Below are 26,637 nucleotides of genomic sequence, written 5' to 3'. Positions count from 1 at the left end.
GGAAAGAAAAACAAAAAATCTCTTGCATCATAGTAGTTAGCATTTATTGTTATTTGTTGCTATTAAAAAGAAAAAGACAAAATTTCGTTTCTTGTTATTAGCTGCATTAGGATCTTTGTTGTTTGTTGAAGTGATCGTTTCGTTTGTGAAAAAGATCTCAACCCTCCTGTAGATAGAATTCATCGAATCAAATGATTTAATTTCGGCATATAGTTTGCATGTAAAAAGTTTTCGAGATATCACATACGGTAGGACCAAAAAACTGAAACATAATCAAAGATAAACTTTAAAATGAACTCAATGAACATAACAACGCATTGGAACATAACGCAAACACTCTAGAGGTCTAGGTTAGAGACGTGTTCCGGCGTCGTTAAACCTGGTAGTTTATCGTCGAGTGGTTGGGTGATTCCTCCACGGTGAAATGGTAGCTGCCAATACGGACTGTGCTCCGACGCACCGTCGAGTATATATTGGGATACCCCTATAGGAATAAAGCCTTTATCCATAGGAAGTTGTGTCAGCCACCCTACGATTCGCAATGCAGTGAACACAGCATTCACGAAGATCGACCACCCGTACCCTAAAAAGTATTCTGTGGTTTTGCGAAAAGTTTGGCACACCCTCTACCTAGAATTCCAGAGCAGTCACTTTTGATCCTTTTCGGACTCCCTAAACGAAAAGGTGCCTGTGAGCGTCTTGTCACTTCGTGCTCATTAAATATTCGAAGGAGACTAGAGTCATCTTTTACCCTTTTCTCGACTCTTAAAAAATGAAAAGGTTAAGTTCAGTGTCTTAAAAAATATTGGCCACGATAACATTACCCAATTAGATTTTGTTTGCGTTAGCTTGAGTAGGGTTATTTCTCGTTCAATGGCAGCCTTTCCGGTGCCCACCGGCCAAGGTGTTCCTCCTGATGGGAACCCTCGCCCATTTCCTTCCGTTGGAAATGTTGGTGTTCAGTATATCGCAACATTGTCTTTGCCTGGGTTGACCATTGGTTTACCCGTATGGTTGTTTTCAAACTCGGTGGTCTCAAGTGTGATGACTCCTGTCCCACCACCACCTCCTCCACCCGAACAACACCATGTTGATTCCAAGGTGGACCCCTTCCCTTCTTCGCCTATTGCTGCATCCTCATCTTCTACTTTGCCTGGTGAAACCTTGGATTTCACTAACCAGGTGGCTAAGAAGAAGAAGAAGAAGAAGACGAAAAAGAAGAAGTCTCCTAAGGGAAAGGTCGTATCTACCACGAAACTATCAGAAATGGAACCACCTTCTACTCCTCCGCGGAAGCTTCGGTCTCCTTGTCGATTATGCAAAGGGGACCATTTTCTTTCTGATTGTCCTGGCATTCCCAGGATCCTAGATATATGGTCCCGTGACCCGACTTGCCCCTTACTGTCACAAATCGACGATACCTTACTAGTTGGTAACAGAAGAGGGAAGGTTCGTTTCCCTTGTCGACATTGTGAAGGTAATCATCTCCTTCACCTTTGTCCACTTATGGATGAAGCTTCCCGTCTTTTGGCAAGTCTGTCGGATTCCTTACCCCAACTACCCGCTGGATATCAGCGTCTTTTTACACCTGCAGAGCGTCTCTCCACTAACCAAGTGATCAAACATGATTCCTCTTTAGTCCAGCTTTCTCTTCCTGAACCTACCTGTGCTCCGCCTGCTCCAGACCAGTCCCTGGTCGGAACAAGTGATTTATATTCATCATCTACGCACCACTTGATCATCAAAGATGAACCCCCTGAGTCCAAACCAACTGAAAGTCCACAGTTCCAGCTTACAAGTAACCCGGTCTTTCAAAAGGTCCAGCTTACAAGTGACCCGGTTTTGCCTACAGAAGTTCCATCTTTAGCTGCTCTTATATCTGAATCTAAACCAGATGAAAGTCAAAAGGTCCGGCTTACAAGTGACCCGGTTTTGCTTTCAGAACTTCCACCCCTAGATGATCCTACATCTGAATCCAAACCAGACAACAGTCAAACGGTCCGGATTACAAGTGACCCGGTTTCGCCTTCAGAAGTTACCTCCTCAGATGACGTTATCACTGCCAAGAATGACGAACCCACCATCCAAATTCTATTCATTGACATAGACGTTAATGATCAAGTGAGCATCCCTCTCATTTCTTCACAACAGGAAGAAAGTCCATTAGAGGCATATCCGGCTGTCTATCCAGTCCCACCTCCAAGCAACCTAGTTATTTCCTTTAATTGGGATCAACTAGTCAATCCTCGGTTACCAGCCTCCATACCATTTCGAATTATAGTTCAAGTCTATCGCATGGTGATGGCTGGTACAATTATTGATGAAGGATCTCCTGTGAGTATCCTTTCTTCAACAGCTTGGGAAGCACTTGGTTCCCCACTGCTTCTGCCTGAGATGAGAAGCCTTGTAGGTTTCCATCGAGAAATCACTCGACCTTTAGGAATTCTTCCCAATGTACCTATCACGTTAGAAGGGAAGACTATCCAAATGGGTCTCATGGTAGTCCAAGGTCCGTTAGATTACAATTTACTCCTTGGACGAGACTATATTTATTGCATATGTGCTATTGTGTCCTCACTCTTTAGAGTGATGTGTTTTCCGCATGAAGGAAGAACGATCAAAGTCGTAGACCAACTTTCATTCCCCGGTTCACACTTCACGTATAGCCATTTGCCATTCCTAAATGGTCTTATTTCCACAGGAAATGAGCCAGCACCCACCCCGTCATTCTAATGACGGCAGCTCACCCGGGCGCATGACTGAAGCCCGGGGGCATCCTCCAATCAAGTCTTTCCAAGTAAACCTTCATTCCATCCACTCCGTGAATGCCATGAAGCTTGGGGGGCATGTACCTCGATTGGTATAATCATGCTGGGGGCATGCAACAAAATTACCGGAACCAGTTGCTATCCCTTATACCACTCGTTCCTTCAGGACGAGTCGCCTTTACGCTCTTTTCTGACTCGTAAAATATGAAAAGATTTCCGAGTATTTTTCCCTTTTTGACTCGTTAAAGAAAATAAAAATGGAGGTCCGCTTTTATCTCTTTTCTGACCATTTAAAGAGGAAAAGATTGCCGAGTCCCTCCTCTTGACTCGTTAAATGGTGATAAGGGGCGGTTGTTTTAAGTTCTTTTTGTTAACCGTTAAAACATAAAAAGATTACCGAGTTTTTGTCGTTTCAAACTCGTTAGTGGTTACGAAACGACGTGGTTTTGACCGCTTTTTTACTTTTTCAGGTCAAAGTCACTAATCATGAAAAGTACTCCTCGATCGTAATGATCGGGCGGTTCTTTCGGGTATTGTTTTATACTTTTTCGGGCCCGAGAGACACAACTTTACGAAAAAGGACATCCCTGGAGTTTCCTTTTCTGCTGTCTTTTCAAACTCTCTAAACATGAAAAGACGCCGAGTTCTTCCTTTGTCAGACTCGTTAAAACTTAATGACATCGGATTTTATCACAATACAAGCATATGCTATCCCCATCAAGCTTGTTAAAAATAACTGGGGTACTCGCCAGAAATGGCGGGGGGAAAAGAAAATTTTGAACCATAATTATTACCGTAAAGGCAGTATGTCGCTCTTGAACATGGCACTTTTTGCTTTCGTGTCCGGGGTGGGGATATCTCATCTCATATTTTTCACTTGCTTCCATGGATTTGGGTACCCTATTTGACCTCTCATTCACTCATTGCCTCGTCATAATGACCTTTGATACATTGATGTCAAATACTGCCAATTCCGTTAATGTGCCGCCGATATGTTCAAGAGAAGTTGACCTCTGAATAAACAACCTCCCTCTGATAGTTCGTACAATCTTGATTCACGACATTATCTCTCTGTCTCGTGTCGATGATGTGGGAAACATTATGGCCCACCTTCGATCAAGGTCACTCCCTGTCGACTTCAGCTCATTATCCAGGAAGTTGACCTAGAGACTCCCTTCCGGTGCCTTGGAGCCTGCATGCCTCAATGGCAGGTTCTTCGTGTTCGACATGAGGTTTTCATCATTGGCCTCCGATCGAATGATTCTACGGGTGTTCGACTTCAACTCATTGATTCACACGTCGTAGATTGTACCTATAGTACCTTGAGGGCCATTGTCATTATTGGTGGTACCTCTCGCGTCTGCTAACAGTTCCCACCATTGACTGGTAATCAGACGATGTTCATGCATGTTCGACTTCAGCTCATAAATTCACATGCTTGAACTTGTACTCTTGTTCGGGTCGAGATGGAGCGCAAGACCCTGGATTCTGTCTGTTGTAATCTAGGCGTGATTCTTGGTACTTGACTCATTCACTGGATGGCTGCGACCATACCTGAGTCAAATCATTGATCCTAACCAGATGGCTGCGTCCATACTATGGATCCAGATTATTTATGTACTCTCTTATGGATGGCTGCGACCATACCATGTACATCATGTAATTGAACTATCAGTCATGTCTCTTAATACAGCTCCTTGGCGGCAGTAACTATATGTGCTCTTGTGTGCTCTTATGTGTGTGTTCTTGTAAAGCATTTCACCCCTCTCCACCTCTCGGGCTTCATGCTTTAGGGGGCATCTGTTACACAGTAATTTGTCACCATCCCTGTTACTCCTCTTGTTGTACCTTGGAGGACCCGTCCCGGGAGTTATAAGAAGTGACAAAGGCTAAAAACACTTGCATTATGTTCCCCTGAGTATGTACTCCATGTTCCCTAAAGACACCTCATCCCTAAAAAGTGTTATTTTTCCATTGGCGCAAGTCCACAGTATTCTACCCGCGCCAATGATGGAGATCCTCAAAAGGGGGCGCGACCATTGGCGCTCTGTCTTAGAGCAACAGTCGCGCCAACCAAATTTAGTCGTGCTTTTTGCCTTAATGCACGTCCGACTGTTGTTTCCTTCATTACATGGAGCTTTTCTGAGGATAGAAAATCAGTCTTTTGTCGAGCTTTATCCATCTTTATGGCTTTTGCTAATCCGCGAAAGGTGTCCAGGTTCATTGCATCCTCCTCCCTTCTCCATCTATATAAGCTTGTCATTATGCATTGGACAAGCTAGAGAGTGTTGGTGTTAGTGTTATGCTAGTGATTTGGTGATTGAGTTATAGTAGTGATGATTATTGGTCATGGAGTGTTAGATGTTGAGTTCTTGGAGGAATGCTAATGAGTGCTAGAGAGGTTGTGCTGCCGGAGAGGAGATGCATGTCAAGACACATATAGTTATTCGCCCAGCCAGGAGAAGGGTCGACGTCAGAACAATGGTTGTAACTTTTCCTGTTTATTAATTGATGAGCAACTGCTATTATAGTTCCAATCTCATTATCTATCATGGTGATATGTTGATTTATTTCCTTTCTGACTGAAATATAGTTGTGCCTTGGTAGTTTCTATGTTGGTATCTGTCTCTTCCTTTGCATGTGCAGGTGTTCGTTTATGATCTGTTGGAGCAAGGGAGCGAGGATATCAACTCTGCTTCAATCATAGTGTTGGACTCCAGGTTAGTCTTCTTGATTCACCTTTGATGCATAACTAGGAACTTGCGTAGCAGCGTGGTTTGTTTGTGGCTAGTTCTGTGATAGGCTAGTGGGATCGCCTCTGTCCGCAGAGGGGATTTACCTTACCAACAGTAGCCAAACTAGAAATATACCCTCTACTCTCCTACATAACGACACCTCCCTGATACTATAATGTGCATAGGAACCATGGCAAACTGTTGCCATTATTGTTGCTGTATGGACCTGCAAAAATTATGCCCTTACTACTGTTGTGCCCATCAACTGAGTGCACCCTATTACTGTGGAGAAGATTGTCATAGTTAAACAAGGTAGAAAATCTCACAAAGGATATGAACCAACTGATCAAAAAAATATTACCATAGTGAGAAATTGAATCATTAAAAGAGTGACTAGCATAGGAAGACACAGAGTTAAGTCAAACAAAGTATAGATCGAACAATGATTCAATACACTAGATTATTTAACATTATTTTCATAAATGTTTGCCATAGATAACAAAAAATTTATTGCATGGTTCTAGAAAAAATCATCTCAATGGGAAAATAAATTGCTTCAAACCCCAGGATTGAGAGGAAATTGACTTAATATACAACAAAATATTAGTATTTTGTTAAGTTGCATCTGCAGTTACTCAGAGATGTTAATTTGATGTTATATAATTTTAAAGCCATGTTCAACCTACAATGAGTCTCTAGCTTTTTTGTTGTTAAAGTTGTAGGCATATTTTAGCAAAGTCATAGGCTTTGATCATGATGAAATATAGTTAAAGGGTTTTCTGTAGATTTATATAGTTTTCATAGTTTAGTTTCAATTATTCATTTTCCCATACCAAGTAAGAAATAAAACAAACCATTAGTAGACAAAGAATATATCAATTAGAGCTAAACATGTAAACTAGAACATATAAAATATATACAAATGAAAAATGCAATTTCTTAACTCAGAAACTAAATAGAGAGTGTGGTGTTAATAGTACCTGTATAGCAATATTTGATGTCAATAGTAAAGACATGCCAAGTCCATCGAATGCCTCTTTCCAAGAACCATCAGTAAGAGTTTACCAAATTCCCTTTGAATTCCAAAATGCACTAGTTTGCATCTGAGTACAAGCTATGTGTAGTGGATTTCCAAAACAAAATAAACAACCACATAAAAAATTGTTGATGTATAAAATTCCAGAAGAAATGTATAAGTCAAAATACCAAAATTTGGCTAGAAAATCCAAATCACTAGGGCAACACAGGAAGAAAAGGACCTTTACCTATTGCTTCGGGCGGAAGCACCCTAGGGCTTTGGGTTAGAACCCCAACAAAGAAAAATAAAACTAAAAAAAGAAATACTCATACATCTCAGACAAAATGCTTATATTATCAAACTATGTAAGAGTGACCATACCTAGATTTCCTTCATTCTAGTAGGTACCGCAGGGTTCAGACCCTCTACAACTCCCAATGCTATTCAAACCTGAAAACCATTCAATTCAAACATACATAGCAGTATAGAAGTAAAGTATATTAATGAAATTGACTTTATATCATATAAACAAATGACTGACCATACATCAAAACGACATTCATATATGAATTAAAACATAATTTGATGCATAAACATAGTTAATTTCGGAAACAAGACAACATTTCTTTTATTGCAGTAAGCTATAAATAACACAGAGAAAATTCACCTGAGTCTTATTCTTTTGGCTCCAAGCAGAACCGTCCTCCAGATTCGTCCTATCCCAGCCTTCAACAATCTTCTTCCATCACCAACACCATGATATCTACAACAAAAGGAAGGATATCTATAATCAAGTAAACGAGGGTTTCCTTAAGCTTGGGGAAGTGCATGAGGCACAGGGATTCATCAGACTCAGTCAAGGATAATCTCAGTATAATAAATCTATCTCTTCCCCCTTAAGGCCTTCCCATAGAGGTCTATTTATACCTCTCCCAATTATCTTTTTAGTTGGGAAATTGTTGGGAAACAGTTGGGCCACGGACAATAGGAGGTAATCAACAGGTAAAAACCCGTGAATTCTACCCATAATTAGGGAAATTTAATTTTTAAAGTGTTTTAATACATATACGTGGGTTGGGTATTGACTGACCTGCATGTACATGTTTTTAGCTTAGGGAAAAGTAGCATACAAGGAATAAAACACTATTTTTTACATATTGGAACAAGTCTAGAAGGAGGGGTTGCCCTAGGCCATAAATAAAGCATCACAAATACCAAGAGTGGTAAATGGTGCTATAACAGATGCCCCCTAATATATGAGGTCAGAAGGGGTACATGATGGCCGAAATGTATTAAGTGTATGGAAAGAATCATGTCGAGACTGAGAAGGACTTCACTAGAGTTCAGCCTATCGAGCCATCAAAAGAGATCGGAAAGAAACTGCTATCTCAGGCGGGCATACCCATGCTCAGAGAAAGTAAAGCATGTCCACATATCAAGTACAAGCGGATCCAATATGTATCCAAGTATAAAGGAACTAAAAGTACATAATGGATCATCTGATCGTGATCGAAAAATTACATGTTTGAATATCACATATAAGAAGATGATCGATGATGCTGAAGGATGAAGCTGATCATTGATGTCAAAAAACGGATCCCAATAGTACCAAATGAACATGATGGAATAAAATGATACTACTCGCAACTCGGATGCTAGCATATAAGATGTCGCTGTGAAGAACTGCAACATATAAGATGGATGGTGTCAACTAGCAGCAACATGAGAAACTGACAAGTGAACCAAAAGATGTTGACGCAACCCAAGGTTTTCACCGATCACTGCGGTAAATTTCTACATGGGAATAAATGATCTGAGGTTGACCACGTTTGAAATCGTTTGATTACCAGTCATTGATGTATACCGTTAACAAACACGAGGCTACTCATCGATAATGATATTGAGAGTCAAGGTACCCAGTACAATCTAACAAATGCGAATAAATGGGTTGAAGTCGAACACTTGAAAGAATCTATCAATCAGAAGAAAATGATGGTTTCCCATTGTCGATAGCAAAGGAATCTTCCATTGATGACTGCAAACCCCAAGGTAGTTCCAAATGGACTCTAGATCTTTTTCCAAGAGCAAATGAGTTATAGTCCATAGGAAAAGATCTGCTAGAAGGAAGGCATTAAGGCATCCTTCATCAATGTAGCACGAGTGTAACCCATATGCCAATAATGTGGAAGGAATCAGACAAAAAAGATGTAGTAACCCAATCGAAGCACATTTCCAGCATACACAAGATGTAGCTAGCATATGATGGAAACCCTCTGAACCAACCAATAATGAAAGTTGACACAGAGGCGAGAAATCCAACAATAGGGTCAAATGGAAACCAAGGCATTGCATGAATCTCGATGTGTGATAATGAAAGCTAACGTTGAAAACGAGGGAAAATACTCAGTCAAAGACTCATGATACTGATCGATGCTGAGCACAAGGTGACCTATCAATAATGAAAATAGGGCCACGGTGTGGCTCTAGGTCTGCCCTTAGAGCAATATGTTGTAGTCGATAAGGACAAGATCCGCTAGTAAGAAGTCAATGGAGACCTTCTCAAAACAGAACGAGCAAAGGACCAACATAACTGATGTCATAACAAACATGACACTGACAACCAGGGATGGCCGACTAAAAAATAATTCAAGAGACACCGCAGAGAGGCCGATTCAGGTTTAATTCCCTTGAACAAAAGCACAACTCAATGATGACTATATGGCAGCATATGATGACGCTGTATATGTTTGTCATGCAAGAGGCATAAGAAAACTCTCCATATGATTGGATGAGATAACCAATCAGAGGAGTACTGAATCAATAACAAGGTTAAGGCACACCTAAGTCAAACTAAATCCCACCGAAATGGAGGAGAGACTTTATTTTGAGTGCTTTGTTCAAGGGCGACATGACTGACTCTAGTGGCCAACAAAATATGGAAATTTCATCCCGTTCCTGCTCTTTTTGGAATATATAATTTATTTATCTTTTTCTTTAAGCTAGAAAAATAATAAAAGAATGCTATAGTATAGTGGAAAGAATGAGTGTCACAGAAACAGATGATCTAGTTCTTGGGAGGGTAACATTCCTATGCTCAATGCAGGGAGGCAAAACTGGTCAAGGACACTCAAAGGGATGCTCTTTTCACTGTAAAAGGATGCGTCAAGTTGCAGAAGCTAAGTGCTTGCACAGTTGATTTTGCAGAAGACATGGTCAAATAAGTGGCTTAAACATGAGTCCAAGTGAAGCCAGCTCAAGGCCAAAAGGTGCAAATAGTCAAAATGCAATGTAGTAGTACAAATCAACACAAAGGAGCCTCTAGGGTATAAGGCCAAAAATTAGTGCGGAAGAAAGGAGAATGTGTCTTCAATGCATTAGTCATGGTGGGACTAAAGAGGACTCCCGAGCCTACTTAGTATAGTAGCATGGGGAACTAATGTCAACGAGGTTCTATCTAAGATGCCCATGTAAAGAATGGCTCTACCATCACATCATGATTTAAAAATTGGCAGGTGAAAATGGTTTGCTAACCAAGATACAATGGGGTCGACCCTATGGCTAATGTATTGGTGAATGGAGGCTAGTATGCAAGATGCAACGGAAAATGGTTTTCCCGAACCTAAATGCTAGTGAGAAAATGATACTTGCCATGACAGGTCAGTAGTCATAGGATTGAAATAACATTTCGAAGAAGTCTCCAAAATTTCCTGAAAAAAAACTCTCTCGACAATCCAAGCCCACGGGTCAAAAAATCCATGAGACAAAAATCAATTTTTGAAAACATATTTTGCAATTTCAAAGTTATATAATGACTTTTGGACTCAAAATTTTTTCATTTCTGTTTGGAGCAAAGAACTGTGGAGAAAAACAAAGCAAGCTTCCTCTGAACAATTGGACCGTTCAAATCACCCCAAAGTTTCCAGGTAACCCTCAAATCCTACTTGCAATGTTTTATGATTGTTTTTAGAAGCTTTGTCAAATTTTTTACCGTGGGAAACTATGCCCAAAAATTTAACTCTATGTACATGTGGGTTGGATGTGAACAACCCGCGTATACAATGGCCCTACACATGACTGTGTGTAAAGGGAACCTGTGTGTACGTGAGTTAAAGTTTTAACATAAAAACTAACGATTGAAACTTCAATTTTTTGTAGGATGACTATCACTTGGAGGGAAAGAGAGCATGCCACAATTGATAATGAGGTAATGAATGAAAAAAATCATTGGATGTGCTGAGAGGCTATGGCTTACTTAAGTTCTTCAAAGTGTCAAATATGAAAGCCAATACGTGCTTGCTAGAACTTTTGATCCACTACTGGAGTAAAGAGGATGACACTTTCATGATAGACCAGATGCCTCTACGGACTGAGGTCGAAAATATATATTTTATTACCAGTATCTCCCGAAGAGGGGAGGTCATGCATTTGACTAGCAGGACAAGAGGTAGTCTTTAAGTGGAAGAATATGTCCATATATATTGTCTTGGACATCCAGAGAAGATTGGAAGTCAAATTCCAATCAGACATGTGGAATGTTTAACCCTGAGGATTTTAATATTTACCATTGCATGGGTAAATGGGTCATCTTCCCTGCATCAGGCATCATGAGTATCTATGAGCCTGTAGTGGAATGTCTTACCACAGGATTTGACTGGTGCACACCAATTCTAACTAACATGAGGAGTCAATTGACCTCTATACAGAAGGGTAAAACGAAGAATTTTGGATACAGAACCATCTTGTGTTCATTCTTCTTCGAGAAGGTACCTAGGCTATGTCCCAAAGTATAAGTGTCCATCAGTAGTCCTAGAGATCCACAAATGGGTAGATGGGCAGACATGATGAAGTGCCTTGGGGGCGGAGACGTGCCTACAACGACTTTTGATGATGAGTTTTTCACCTAGTGGAATCAACAGATCATCGCGGTTGATGACTACCCATATGCTGGCATGGATTTCCAAGGAGATCCAGACTTAGTGCTACCACCAAATGCAGCATGGGGAGACAAAGGTAACAATTTTTAAGTTTTTGTGAATTTTTTAAGATTTTTTGGATTTTTAATATGAAATGAACTTAGAAAATATTTTTGATGAGACAAAATACTGACAAAATATAATGACCATGTTCCAGATGTGGGTCCAGTGAGACCTGATGGATTTACAAGGCATAGGCATCATGGAAGAGGGGCTGAAGAGGTGGCAGCTGAGACAGAGAGTCCTTTATGTTGTTTAGAGAAACTTGTTGAGACTAACTCACCAGGTACCTATGATAGCCGCAGAGGATCTACTTGAGAAGATGTAGCGCCGTGTGTTAAGGGACCACGAGACTGGGTCCGGATACTTCGGCGTGTAGCCAATGCTATGGTTAACTTTTTAGTCGCTCATCATCAGCCAAGTCGATAGATAGATCTATGTATGACTAGACATGATAATGGGCATAAGCCCAAATTTTGAGGGCATCCTATCCCAAATTTATATATTATTTTTTGAACACTCCATCTATATATAGCTGATTTTATGATATATATACAGATTCGTTTTTTTATTATTATTATTTAATTTGAAGAATGTGTTATCACTTAAGAAGTCTAATGCCCAAATTTCTCACATTAGTTTGATGGTAAAGGTCGGTGCTAGTCTAAGTTTGATTTTTGTTTGCCTTAGAGTCTGAGTCTTAGGAGTCTTGATGGTATACTTAAATAAAGGTCAATTATGCATTCTCATTCATCACCGGTCTCATAACCATGTGTCAGCTTTGTTCAAAGGTTACTATGTGCCACAAAGCTCTTTAGGTGATTTCGTAGCGCATAAATCCTTTTAAATCTTTTTAGTAGTTTCGCAGCGCAACATGTTTTAGGTGATTTCGTAGCGCATAACTCAAATTTTACACTGGCTGCGCTACGAAATCGGAGATTCGTGCAATCCGTAGCAAATCTTTCCTAACTGTCAAATCTGTCAAGTTCAGTTATGGTTGCATCATTCACTGTCAGCTTATACACTCCACATATCATGTCCAACCGCTTATCTCCATCATTACAGCCGCTAGGTACCTTGGTACACACGGATTGCAAGTTCCAAGAAAAGCCAGGTATTCACAGTCTTAATGATGATTATATTCGTTGCATGGGGAACAAGTCTGCAAGTTTTCAATTTGAAGGCATTTTTATCAAGCGAGGCAGTTATCAAGTGAGGCAGAGATTGAAGTTTGAGCAGCACTAGCATTTCAAACCTTCATTACGCTGAAGTCTCATGGAGGGATCTGCAGAAAGAAAAGACCACAGATTAGGCAGATGCTTGAGAAACAAACCTTAAGGTGTAGACATTGTCTTGAAAAACAAAGAAGTTGAGCATGCATTCAAGCAGGTTGGATGTCGGAATTTTTGTGGGAAACTCCAGGGAGGTCAAGCAAAAATCACCAAGGAATTTGCTTTGACTTTCATAGAGCTGAATTCAAAGGTTGGGATGCTCGAATTGCAAGTCTCACCAGAGGTAATATCCACAGTTACTGAGATTCCAAGGGGACAACAAACTTGGTTTAAGAATTTCAAATTTGATATGACCCCCTGCAAAGAATTTCTAAAGCCAGAGTACATTGACTCAAATTTAAACAAGTCTGTGCCTAGAAATTATGTCAAGGACTCATATGCCAATTTGCTTACCTGTATACAAAGGTACCTTACCTGTGAAGGGATATATAGTAAGGTGTATTCATACCATTTCAAGCTTTTGCTACATTTTATAGGAAAGATATACCTTGATTTACCTTTTTACTTATTCCGTAGCTTAAGAAAAACGTGTGATAAGGTGCAGCTAAGGAAAGAAGCCTGTGAGACCTCATTGTTTCACCACGGTTTAATTAAGTTGATTGTTCTGCATGAACTCCAGAGAGTAGGTAGGGACTGGCCCACATTCATATTCATGTCTGGTTTCAAGAACGAGACTGGTCTCAGTCCTCAAGCTGCAAAAGATCTTCCAACAACAACTGGTCATCAGGCAAAAACAAGATCCAGGAGGTTTTCAAAGTTGAAGGCTAGGAAACAAGTAAGAGAATTCACCAAGCCACTGACTATCTAGGATACACCCCAGCAGTCCCTTAAAGAGAAAGCTCAGGTCAAAGAAGGTGCACATGAATCAAGCACAGGTGAAGGAGTTCAAAGAAGAAGGACTAGGAGCCAGGTAGCTAAAGAAAAAGGAAAATCAGTGATTATTGAAGAAAGCCTTGTTTCAAAGGGAGACTTAAATGACTTACTACAAGCCATTGACATTGAAGAATCTCCCTTGGTTCAAGCAGATTTGATAGAGTCAGGAAAAGACAAGGCTAAGAGAGTCAAAGCCTCGAAAAAAATCAAGTTTGATGATCAGGTTGATGAATTTGTATTTAAGCCAAGGAGACCCATAACAATGAATTTTAAACAAATACAGGAGGTACTGCCAAGAGTAGATGAAACAGGGGAGGTAACACATCCTCATGAAGGAAAAGATAAAGGCAAAGCAGTTACCCTTCAAGAAGAAGATAGTATGGAAGAGTTGAAAAGGAGGTTGGAATTGGCAAACTTTGAAATTGCTAGACTGAAGAAAGCCTCCAGGAAATTTGCAATCAAAGAGGCTTATTTTAACCAAATGCAAGCTCGGTGGGAGGACAAAACATTTCAAATACCCTAGGTGGTTGATTTTGATGTTCAATTCCGTAGCTGGACTGTCCCTGCAATAAAGGAAGCGCAATTCATCAAAAAGGTCAATACAAACCTGAGAGCTGGGATCAGAGTCATGAAGAAACAAATTGAAGACTTAACGATACAGTTAAGCCAGCAGAAACAATTTCCTTAAGGCAGTCACACATCAAGTAAGGCTATGTTTCAAATTTTGATGGTTTTCCTTGTTATAATCGTTCTTGAAGAATCATACATTTCCACTCAGTTTTGAAAAGATTTGGAGAAATTGAAAGGGATGTTTAAATATCAAGAGGCTCAAAATAGCAAAATTTTGGGTTGAAATTGTGTTTTTGGAGTTACACAACAGTTTCGTAGTGTGCTACGAAACTGTTGAAGATGATGACTAATGCACAACAGTTTCGTAGCGCGCTACGAAACTATTGAAGCTACATAATTTAAACTCAGTCAATCGATTTTTAAAGACCGAGGGAAATTTTTGAAAAAGGAATATCTTCAAGGGATCATCTAAAGGTATCAACTTTCAACAAAGTCAAGACAGGTGGAGGAAACATATATTCGAACCCAACTCTAAACTTTTTGTTATCAAGTGATCACATTTACTACAGTCCATGATATGTCAGACAACTTGGAGGAGCTTTTGTCTTCACACGGTTGACAGCACATCAAGGACGTGGCATTCTGATATATTTTGTATAATCAAAGATGAAGGGCATGGTTCATTGGATTCGAATATCTTTGAGGAAAACCAAAGGCAGATAAACAGGGGCAGTTTCCTATTTTTCAGGGGCAATGGAGAAGATGTGACATTGAGGACCAGTATGGAGCTTCGAACATCCACCACAGCCAAACTAAAAACAATACCACTTGTCAAAGAATGAGAATGATTGTAATTAAGGCTATTATTAGCATGATATGGAGTTAGACTCCTATTTGACTTAGATCTCTAAAATGTCTAGTAGTAGTTTGTTACATTTAATAGGTAGTTAAAATTTGAATAGGTGTCATAAGAAGTAGAATTCGATTTCCCCTCATGTTGGAGGGGGAACCTCAGCTTTGTAAAAGAACTCTATATATAGGAGAAAGAGCAATGTACCAAGGGTTGGAAATTTATGGAAAAAAGCTCTGATATTTGGCTTATGTAAAGACTCTGTTTTTTGGTAATACAGTACTGGCTTATGCTTCTCAAGAATCATAGAGAGTTCAATGTATGAGTTTCTTTTGTTGTCTTTTCATGTTATCTACAATGTTATGAGTATTTGATTACTTAGAAATCACTTACAGTGCTCTAATTTCCTTCATATACTCGTAAACGGCCTTCTATGTGTTTGGTGTGCTCTACATATGTTGAAATCCGAATGCCTTGACTTTTATGCAAAGCCAACCCTACTGTTAATACTGAATCATATATGACTCCATAAGCCCAATGGATACTTTCTAGTTGTGTTTCCACCATTTTCAATTTTATTTGTTTCACAAGAGTTAACCATCTGATCATAATCAAAAAACCTCTAATCCTTTGAGAGAGCCCTCTCAGGCTGGGGAGGCTAAGCCTCAGCCTAAAGTAGGTTTGAAACAGTTACTTGAAGTCTTCCTGGTCTGCAACCTTCCAAGGCCTGATTTTGAGATAACAGAATGATTAATGTGCCAATCTAATGCTTGAATAGCAATAGAGTTTGCTAATGAATTCTTAGATTGTGGAATGTGAACATATGTAATATAAATAAATTATCATTGCAACACTCTCACTCTAAGAAATTGGTGATACAAATAAGGATCATGAACCCAATAAGTGTTATTTAATTGTGACACCACCAGTTGTGAGTCTAGATAAACTACCAACGAATCAATCCCATAAGATATTACTTCGGATAGTACATTAAGAATGGCAGTATATTCAACAATGTTATTCGAAGAAGGGCCAACACATACTCCCCTCGACACCATCAGCTAGCTAGATGGATAATAAATCACCCAAGCCACGGAAGCAAGATTCTGAGTGTGCCAAATTGCACCATCGGCGAATCCGAAATATATCGAGTCATCCATCAATACCTAGCAAAGTGGATAAAAAAATATCGATATCACAAAATGCCAGACAAATATGTACAACTATACAATATATACAAACAAGCAATTGCTCGACCAAATCCTCAGAAAAATTATTCTTAAGATAGAGCCCATTTTGGGGCTCTGCCAACTTGTTCCCTTCAAAATCAATTAATTCATAAGCCCCTTTTCCCAAAACATGCTTGAAAATAAAGGGACCATACCACATAGATTTGAACTTGCCTGCCCTGAGGGTGTCTCTTTCTTGTTCATAGACTAAGACAAGGTCACCTTCAGAAAAAACCCGAGGATGGATAACTTTATCATATTGAGTTTTAATCCTCTACTTATGGGCTTCATTTATTATGGTTTCATCTCGATGTTGTTCATCAAGATGTTCCAAATGAATGAGGTTTTCTTAGAGAATAGATGTCTTCAAAAGAAGTTCTAAAGCTAGCTTAAGTGACGGAATTTCACATTTGATAGGGAAAATAGATTCCAACTCGTAAACTAGTTGAAAAGGAGTAAAACCAATGGTAGTCTTAACTAAGGTTTGATATTCCCCAGAGTGCCCAGTACAACATGATGTGCCAATTGCATCGAGTTTTATCAATTGTCCTTTGTAGGATAGTCTTAAGGGAATTATTCACGGCTTCAACCTGGCCATTGGCCTAAGGATAACATGAGATGAATGCTCCTGCGAGAAGCCCAACTTGAGAGCCAATTTGGTCATCAGTTGATTTTGGAACTGACTGCCATGGTTAGTGACAATCTCTCTTAGGATACCAAATCGTGAAATAACCTAGTTGAAGAGAAACAAGGCTGTTGTCTCACTATTGTTTTTGAAAGTAGGCATGGCCTCAACCCACTTCATAAAGTAGTCGACGGCCACAATGATGTACTTGTGATTCCCTACCGAAGGTGAATTACAAGTAGTAAAATCAATGCCCCACTTCGTAAATGGATCGACAGTGATAACAGGAAAAAATGCAGTTGGATGGGCGTGCATTTTCCGAGTATAAACTTGAAAAGGATGGAAATGTTTGACCACTTCAATACAGTCTTTGAAAATTGAAGGCCAAAAGTAGCCTGCTCGCAAAATTTTCTGGGTTGTTGCAAGCCCTGATAGATGACCGCCACAAGCTCCACTGTGGCAATCATTAAGTACAGACTCAGCTTCTTCCAAAGTTAAGCAACGCCTAAGGATTGAGTCAACCCCTCTGTGATATAATGTATCACCAATAATAACATAGTTTTTGGCAAGGTGACGTAACTTTCGATGCTCATCTTTGGAGAAAGCAGGTGGAAACTTCGAAGTCTGGAGATATATAATGATATCTCCGTACTAGGGATCTTGTGAAGAAATGAGGAATAAATGTTTGTCGGGAAAATTTTCCTCATAAACAATAGCTTCCTCACAAGGTAGCTCCAAAATCAATTCCACAAAAACTAATGACTTCATAGATTTAACTAATAAGAATTTGAGATCGAACTCTTGCAAAATAAAAATCCATCGATTATACTTGCCCCCAATCACTCGCCTATTGAGGACAAATTGAAAAGGATTGACAGCGCTAAGATGAATGTTTTGTAAAGCAGAATGTAATGACGAAGCCACTAGATAGCATGGATAACTGCCAAGGCCAATTTCTCTATGGGAGAATCACATAGCTCAGGTCCTACTAAGTCTCGACTGAAATAGTAGATTACATGCTCACTGAGAGCATCATCCTACTGAACTAGAGCCATACCGATGGTTGATTCTACTGCAGCAAGATAGAAAAGGAAATCTCTGCCATAATCTGGTGGACTCAATAATGGAGCAGAGGTTAATGTTTTTTTCAAAGTATCGAAAGATCATTGCGTGAAATCGTACCATAAAAATGGAACTCCTTTCTTAAGCAAATGCATAAATCCTTTGGTAATCTCAGTGTAATTTGCTATAAATCTCCTCAAGAAATTTGCCTTTCCTTGGAGACTTTGGAGTTGATGAATGGAATATGGGGGAGGCAACTGAATGATTGCCTCAACCTTGAAACGATCAACACAAATCCCTTCAGTCAATACGATGAATCCTAACAACTAACCGGATGTGACCATGAAAACACACTTATTTGGATTCAACCGGATTTTATAAAATGACACATCTCAATGACTAACCGAAGGTGGCTGGGATGATCAATTCCCTTGCGACAATGAGCATCTAAGTCATCCAAGTATGCTTCGATATCGTGGAAAGCATAAGACATGGCCCACATAGATGTAGCTCTAGCATTTTTAAGGCCAAAAGGCATCTTCTTGTATGCAAATGTGCCCCAATGAAAAATAAAGGTTGTCTTGTGTTGTTACTCTGGATGGATAGTAATTTGATTGTAACCAAAGAATCTTTCCATGAATGAAAAAATTTCATTACCCGCACATTCATCAACAATTTGATCAATAAAAGGCATGGGGTAATTGTCTTTTGGACAAGATTTATTTAAATCCCTAAATTCGATACATACTCGGATCGTTCCTTGCTTCTTATCTACCAAGACTGGGTTGGAAACCCACTCAGTTAGAGGAACGGGGTAAATGAAACCCGCCTTAAGTAGTTTTTCAACTTCAGATTTAATAGTTGCCTCTTTCTGAGGATTGATCGGTTAAAGTTTTTGACGAATAGATTTTGCATTTCCGTGTGTCTTGATCTCATGCTGGACTATAGATGGATCAATTCCAGGCATTTCCTCATAAGACCAAGTGAACACATCTCGAAACTATTTAAAGAGATCGGTATAGATTTGAATTTATTTAGGGGAACAATCAGCTCCGATGAAAACATTTTCAATTACATTAGGATTCCTAGAGATGTTTAAAGGTACAGTTTGTGAGATAACCGACATGTTACCTTCGACAAAAAATTGTGCTAGAGCCAAACGGTTTGAAACTATACAAACATGACTAGTAGACAGATTGGACAAACTAGATTCAACTTCATGCAATAGAGGGAGAAAATATGAACAATGATGTAAATCCTCCTGTGGTAAATCTACACCCATCATTTCCTCCAAAATTTCTTCTTCATATGGTAAGATTGTATCCAAGAAATCTAGAGCTGAAGAAGAATCGAGGGTCTAAGCCAAAGCCACATTACCATCTAACGCCTCTTGTGAAAAAGGAGTGGGATGGTTGTCTGCAGAGTTAATGATAGATTGATAACTAAGTTTTGTTGCAGACATGGGAAATTCCATTCCACCTACCTGCCCTCCATCTAATATGGTGGTAGATGAAGGTAAGGGCCAAGGGTTTGAAAAATAATGAGTTCGAAAGAACTCTTTCCAAGAAGGTCCCCTAGAGGATGAAATTGCATTAATTCTAGCTGTAGGAGGAGGTAGGTCAAATATACCCATTAACAAAGAGTACATCCCAACTCATAAATTATCAATAGGTTGACAGGGATTGTCCACCAATGGGACGGTAGAATTTGAAGTTGTGTGAGAGTCACCTAGAGAATAATCTAACTGATCAGCTCTAACAATCCTCCGCTCATGAGGAAAACAGAGGATGCAAAATAATGATGAAACTATGGTATCCATCTCATAAATCCAATTCCTGCCTAAGACACGGTTATAATCTAGGTTTGCGTCGACGATTTCTACCTCAATATTCACTACCTTTCCCCCAACACATATAGGAAAGGCTGGGATAATCCCATGCGACCTATGAGACTGTCCATCAAATGTCATCAAAAGAGTTGGTGAAGGAACAATTGAAGGTGATACAACGGCCTTCCAACATGACATAGACATCACACATGTGGAAGCTCCCTCATCTATAATTGTCCGAAAAATATTGGTCTTTTGGTATGTGGACTTTATTTGGAAATCCATATGGTGAGGAAGTATCTTTTTGAAATTCAATATATTAAAAGTGGGCACTAAAGAGTGCTTTGGATCTACTATGCCAATTGCCAAGAACAAAGCACTTCTCTGAGCAGGGCACAACTAGAGTGCATCCAATGCAGAAATAGCACAAGGATTTTTAGCCAGATATTCTACAATCAAGTAGTTCTGGGTTGCCCTAGCATTAGGGTTAATAATCGAGCGCTTCATGGAACCTTTCAGTATCTGAGGTATAGACTCAATAGAGGGTCACTTAATTTGAAGTGGTTCCGTCGCTTCAAGAACAGATTTAACCTTAGATGTTTACGATTCACCATAATCGCGTGCTTGCGTAGCGACGTCGATATGAGAGCTCATCATATAAACATTTGATGAATTGTCCCCTTCTTGGTTTCCCCTTCGAGGAGGTACTAACATTAGAATTCATGCTAGTAGGTAATCGCTGCCCTTGGGGAAAAGGGTTAGTCAAAACAACTTGGGAGCTAGAGGAACCTTGCTGCACTAATAAGCACTGAGTGTCTTGCATCTTGGGGCAGAGGTGAGTTAGATGATCTCCATTGCATAACTTGCATGGAAATTTTACCTTTTTCTTGGACTCTTTCCTACCCTCTCAAGCACCATTGCTGGGTTTGTTTGCATTGCCTTTCCCTTCCTGGTTCTTCTTCTTACCTCGTACTTTCCTCTTCCCATCGAATTGTTGATTTCCTTTTGGGTTAGAGGTATAGAAGATGTTTATAGAGGTAGGTTGGGAAGGTGTAGGTATAGATGGTGCTGCCTGGTTAGAAGAAGCAGTTTGTAGAGGCAACTATTGTAATTGATTCAATAGGTTCATCGTGTTAATATCAATTGATCTAACTATACCATCAGCGTGGGGACCTGGTTTCAGTTTGGCTAAATCGACCTTCAATCTATGAGCATTAGGTAGAATTTTCTGAAGAGTCCCAGACTGAGAATATGTTGCTGGGCTCAAAAAATGGTCTGCTCTTCTGAATAAACACCGGAAAGAGACACATCCTTTGATATCTCAGGTTGTAATGATTTGAGAAACCATTCGAGAAGGAACTCTGGTGGGATTTCAGCTTTGATATGCTTTTTCCTCCTCCTCCATTCCTAGATATGATCTGAAATGTGAGTTGTGGTGTCTTGCTAAAGGTTAGCCAGAAGTTCAGTTTCGGATTCATATCAGATAGGAAACTGAAAATGGTTGAAAAAGATATTATCCAAATCACAGAAAGAAGTAAAGGTGCCCCCTAGAAACTCTATATACCATTTGGCTGCATTTCCAGTTAGGGTGCACTGAAATAACCTCAACCTGATCGAATCATCCATCAGGGAGTTGGACAAGCACCATAAGTGAAATGTGGTTACGTGGTCTCCTAGATCTTCACCACTCTTCCCTTCGAATTTTGGGATATGCAAGGGAAGTTTAGTCGGGACTGGAGGCCAAGCTGGATTGTACCAAATCGAATCATTTGTCAATTTAGTTAAGTCTAGCAAGTTTAGCGTGGCCAGAAAAGGGAGTTGTGGCAGACCTTGTGAATTCCATCCAGTGTGGGCAGGGTTCCCAATGGTCTGAAAATAATGACCTAGATTTTGAAAAACACCAAGTTTCTCGAAGTAACTTGTAGAGCCTACTGAACCAAAAGGTGGTCCTTGTGGTCCAACAAAATTCTAAGTTTGACCAACTCCTACCGAAAATCCTTCGTAACTAGTGAAGTTACCCCCTAACGAAGTGTTGAAAGGAGCTGATAGCCCCTAATAAGGATTCCATGTGTTAGAAAAGGGTGGAAAATTCTAAAACGAATTAATTGAAGAATACAGCACATTCCCTTGTTGGTCGAAAAATTGATTCCCAACTCCTATCCCACTAATCGCAGGGTTTGTCCAACTTTGGAATGGGTTATTACCTTGACTTGTAAAAGAAAAAGGCATTGACCCTATTGTTGGATTGGAATGTGATATATGACCACTTCCAAATGGGAAACCTTGAAAATAAGTTGATCCACTCATCATGGACGTAGAGGTGATCGATGGTATGTTCAAAGGAACTGAAGGAATCTCGTGAGACGGCATTCCATAAAGGATAAATCCAAAACTGGATGCAGTAGCCTGAGAACATCCATTCATTGAAGGAATGGAAGTAGACCCAAATACAGTTGTGTTGGGAGTAATAGAAGGGATGGAAATAGTTCCTCCTCCTTGTATAGATATGGGAGTCTGCATGCTCGCAACACTCATCGTAGATGTCATGCTTCCAATAGTGGTCATCGAAGGAATAGATGTATGTAAACCTAGGCTCGAAGGCCTATGAGTTAGAGTTCTGACGTACAATAGAACGTTTGGATGTTCAGGAGGAAGAGGAGAATTTGGGGCTGTAACTGACTCTAAAATCTCTTCAACTTCGATATTATCTTCCGGGTGAAAAAGTACTCGAGAAAGAAATAATGTGTTCCTCTCTAACTCTCTACTGGTGCCAGGTCTATCTTGTGAATCAATGACCCCAAGTTGAGGATCAATCTCTGATGTGCTTGGTTCCTACATCTTCTAGGAGAAGGCTCAGGACTCGTAGGTGATAGCCCATGAAGTCTCCTAGATTGTTGAGATGGTCTATTGGCCACTTTGAATTATTTAAAAGATCTACATAAACACTCAAAAAATTATAAATCTAGGCTGACTAGGAGCAAAGAACACTCACTAAAGGTCCCTAAAGATATCAACAATAAAAAAATATCGAGTATTTCCAGTCCAAGTGATTAGGATTGGACACCAAAATATAATAAATTTACTAACAAGGGCCTTCCGAAAATAGACTGGGGTAATTACGCCCCAGGCCTACTAGCGAAGGTATTAGAGGTAGTTATGTTGACCTCCAGACAACAGCCTTTGCCGGTGCAAGCACCCAAGCTTCGCAAGGGTACCCTCCAGAAGTACTGCTAAATGTGATACAATGTCAACCTCAGGTGCCACGGGATTCCCCTCCCCAGCCACCTGTGTGATCCCTAGGATAGGCAACTATGGTCACCAACTCGTATCAAAAGCCAGGCAGAACAGTTGTGAGGCAGGATCCGACAAGTAAGAGAGGGGGTATTTCTCATCCTTATCTTCACTTTCGTTCATGCTTTACTCCTAGTTACGGAGCTTTCTGGGTCTCCCTAACTTTATTGGATTTCGGTTATTAATCAAACTTCTATGTTTTGTAATTTTGAGTGGCCTTGGAGAGTTAACTCTCCTCTCACCTAATCCAAGGCCTTAATAAACATAAACTTGTTGGTATATTCTAATGACAATACAAAAGTTCTAGTTTATTTTAATTAATCGTTTGATTTTAATGGATGTTCTTTAAGTCAAGGGTATAGATGGGAGTGAAACCAATGATGTTTGTATGACCCAACAAAAATCAATGAAAAACTAACTACATGAATGCAATTATTTTTTCTTCGATGAAAAGAGATCTCTATATGGGTTCTACGAAACTTCTACAAAGCAAAGTACTTTTTCTCTTATTTTCTTGAAACACACTTCACACACCCAAAAACTAAAAGACTATGAATGCTTTAACAATGCAAATTACCCTAATGAAAGGTATGATGGAGATGCAAGATCCTAAATAACTCAAAAAGAAAAAAGCAATTGTTTATAATTAACAATGATCCAACTTAAGTATTGAAGAGGATACAAATTTTTAACACACGATTCTCTCCAAACAAGAAGGACAAATTGTAAAATATCGCAATTCACTTTCAACAACAAAAGGAAACCAAAAACCGAACTTGGCAAAAGAAAATAGTTTTTGAGATCTTTTATTTTTTTAAAAAGAAACCAAAGCAACTTTTTGAAATCACCAAAATGCTACTAAAAACTCAAAAGATCGAAAAAGAGCACAAGGAGTCTTTGCAAGTTACAAACTCGAAAATGAACGAAAACTTGAGCAAGAAGACTTCAACTTGTACAAATGACTCAAATAGTAGCAAAGAGTTTGACAAACTGACCAAGAAGCCATGAAATAAATACTTCCAAATTCATCAAAAAGACTTTCAAAAAGTAAGAAAATCTATGAGGCCACAAAACCATGGAAAGTAAAGCAAGTAGATGCGAAATCCAGGCTTGATACTGAAACTGAAAACAATTTCATGTTCTAGAGGACCAGAACAATCAAGAACTTCAGAATGAAGTCTTGTGTGCCAAAACACAAATTAAAAACTCACTAAAGAAGCAAACCTAGGCCAAATATTTTCAATGAGGAAGATACTTCGAAAGAGTAAGCTTGCAAAATAATCAAATTCTTCAGACAAAAATTGACCACAGAGAGAATGCAAAGACCAGGCAACAAATCTATCTAGGCTAAAAGATTTGAAAAAATAATGTAAAAATTTGCATATGCGACTGTGTTCAAACACAGAAGCGTGCACACGCTGTTCTGACACAGGAAACTCATGTATACGCAAGTTCACTTTAAATAAACTAGCATGTATACACTACTATAAACAAGGTAAAGTGTGTATACAAAGCTTTACAAGAAAAATAAAAAACAAGTCTGATCCAAAAGATCAGACTTAAGGCCTAAGACTCTAGTAGACCAAATAAGACTGTAATAACAAGAAAACGAAAGACTGAGCCTTGATTGATAATGAACAACCCAAACCAGGAATAACAATATTTTTATCCCTAGTGGAGTCGCCAATTCTGTTTTGGGCAGAAGCACCCTAGGGCTTTGGGTTAGAACCCCAATAGAGTAGAATCAAACTACAACAAGATATACTCATATAGGTCAGGCAAAATGCTTATATTACCAAACTATGTAAGAGTGACCATACCTGGATTTCCTTCGTTCGAGTAGGTCCCATGGGGTTTATACCCTATGCAACTCCCGATGTTCTTCAAACTTGAAAATCATTCAATTCGAACATACATAGCAATACAGAAGTAAAGCATATTCACTAAATTGGATTTATATCATATAAAAAAATGAGTGATCATACATCAAAACGACATTCATATATGAATTAAAACATAATTTGATGCATAAACATAGTTAATTTCGGAAACAAGACAACATTTCTTTTATTGCAGTAAGCTATAAATAACATGGAGAGAATTCACCTAAGTCTTCTTCTTTTGGCTCCAAGTGGAACTGTCCTCCGGATTCATCCTATCCCAGCCTTCAGCAATCTTCTTCCATCATCAACACCATGATATCTCAAACAAAATGAAGGATATCTATAATCAAGGAAACAAGGGTTTCCTGAAGCTTGGGGAAGTGCATGAGGCACAGGGATTCGACAGACTCAGTCAGGGATAATCTCAGTATAATAGCTCTATCTCTTCCCCCCTTAAGGCCTTCGCATAGAGGTCTATTTATACCTCTCCCAATTAGTTTTTTAGTTGGGAAACAGTTGGGCCATGGGCAATAGGAGGTAATCAACAGGTAAGAGCCCGTGAACTACACCCATAATTAAGAAAATTTAATTTTTAAAGTGTTTTAATACATATACGCAGGTTGGGTATTGACTGACTCGCGTGTACACGCTTTTAGCTCAGGGAAAAGTAGCGTACAAGGAATAAAACACAGTTTTTTACATATTTGGACCATGTCTAGAAGGAGGGGTTTCCGTAGGCCATAAACAAAGCATCACAAATACCAAGAGTGGTAAATGGTACTATAACAGATGCTCCCTAATATATGAGGTCAGAAGGGGTACATGATGGCCGAAATGTATTAAGTATGTGGAAAGAATCCTATCGAGACTAAGAAGGACTTCACCAGAATTCAGTCTGCCAAGATATCAAAAGAGATCTGAAAGAAATTATTGTCTGAGATGGGCATACTCATGCTCAGGGAAATTAAAGCATGTCTGCATATCAATTACAATCGGATCCAATTTGTATTCGAGTATAAAGGAACTGAAAGTACATAATGGATCATCTGATCGTGATAAAAAAAGTACATGTCTGAATATCACATATAAGAAGATGATAAATGATGTTGAAGGATGAAGCTAATCACTGATGTCAAAAAACTGATCCTAATAGTACCAAATGAACATGATGGAATAAAATGATACTACATCGCAACTCGGATACCAGCATATAGGATGTTGCTGTGAAGAATTGCAACATATAAGATGGATGGTGCCAACTAGCAGCGATAGGAGAAACTGATAAGTGAACCAAAAGATTTTGATGCTACCCGAGGTCTTCACCGATCGTCACAGTACATTTCTACACAATGGGAATAAATGATCTGAGGTCGACCACGTGAGAAATAATTTGATTATCGGTCATTGATGTATACCGTTAACAAATGCGAGACTACTCATCGATAATGATAATGATAGTCAAGGTACCCAGTGCAATCTAACAAGTGCAAATAAATGAGCTGAAGTCGAAAACTTGAAATAATCTATCAATCAGGAGACAATGATGGTTTCCCACTGTCGATAGCAAAGCAATCGGCCACTGATGACTGCAAACCCCAAGGTACTACCAAATGGACTCTAGATCGTTTTCCTAGAGAAAA

General features: G+C 39.4%; 1 pseudogene; it reads right to left on the bottom strand.

The window, feature by feature from the left end:
• LOC149229419 (peroxisomal adenine nucleotide carrier 1-like) overlaps positions 1-26,637 on the bottom strand; it is a 97,290-nt pseudogene that overhangs the window by 54,361 nt on the left and 16,292 nt on the right.

The sequence above is a fragment of the Pinus tabuliformis genome, chromosome J (genome assembly GCF_031772625.1).
Source record: "Pinus tabuliformis cultivar Carrire ecotype Pingquan chromosome J, CPIR1, whole genome shotgun sequence".
In the NCBI taxonomy this organism is placed as follows: Eukaryota; Viridiplantae; Streptophyta; class Pinopsida; order Pinales; family Pinaceae; genus Pinus; species Pinus tabuliformis.
Note: the sequence above shows the minus strand (reverse complement) of the source record. Positions and strands in the feature narration are given on the sequence as shown.